Source organism: Aplysia californica, unplaced genomic scaffold (genome assembly GCF_000002075.1).
Source record: "Aplysia californica isolate F4 #8 unplaced genomic scaffold, AplCal3.0 scaffold00193, whole genome shotgun sequence".
Lineage (NCBI taxonomy): Eukaryota > Metazoa > Mollusca > Gastropoda > Aplysiida > Aplysiidae > Aplysia > Aplysia californica.
Window position 1 is genome coordinate 247,383 of NW_004797463.1, and position 947 is coordinate 248,329.

Genomic DNA, 947 nt, shown 5'->3' on the forward strand with positions numbered 1-947 from the left:
TAGATCCGAATGTGGAACGTGCTGGAGACGTAGACGAAAAAAAAGGAAAGGGCAAAGATTAAGAACAAATCTAATTATGGCGCCCATATGACATTATGCAACTGCGAGCGCAGTGTAAAATCTCTACCAAAACTTTAAAAAATCTAACCATTCAGTGCTTGCCAACCCACTTTTTCTACCTTTCAGAGGCTTAACATTTCATACTTCCCACCCACATAACGTAGAAGTCAAGTGTGATAGTAAATAATATGTTTCACGACGCAATGGAATCAGGCGCTCGTCAATTTTTGGGCATGTGTAGTTATAATTATCATCTGAAAGCTGATTTGTTTGCCTTGCTCCCAATGAAAGAAGTATCTTTTTATCTTGAATACAACTCAAAATATTTGCGATTGAAGGAAGTGAGGTCGCCTGGTGTCAGTGGTAAAGTTAGCGAGAAAATGGTGGCCAAAGTTTGGTAACTCCAACAGCTAAAGAGTCTTTGAAAACTGAAAAATCTAATATTTGGTGCCTTTAATAAATGTTTTTCTGTAACATTCACTTGGAAATGTGTTTTATATGGGCATAAAAGAGGTAAAGTCAACTTGCAAAAAAAACACAAAAAAACAATATCCATGAAAATTTCCAAACTGGAGGAAAAGTGTCTGTTTCTCCAATTTCATTATTTTGACGACTGCTTGATTTCAATCAAGCCCCACAATCTATCCCAACCCGGGTGATCCCCACCGCCCACCAAAATAACCAAACCGCCCAGGTTGGCAAGAACTGATATAGTTGATTCTTGATGGAATTTGGTTTACTATTACGGGTTCATAAATGTCAAAAGCATACAAATAGCATCAAGTTATAGTGAGTCATCACGGAAGTAATTCCTAAAAAATCCTATACATGTATAATATTGTTTACAGATCTCAACGAACTATTGTTATTATTATTATTATTACTAT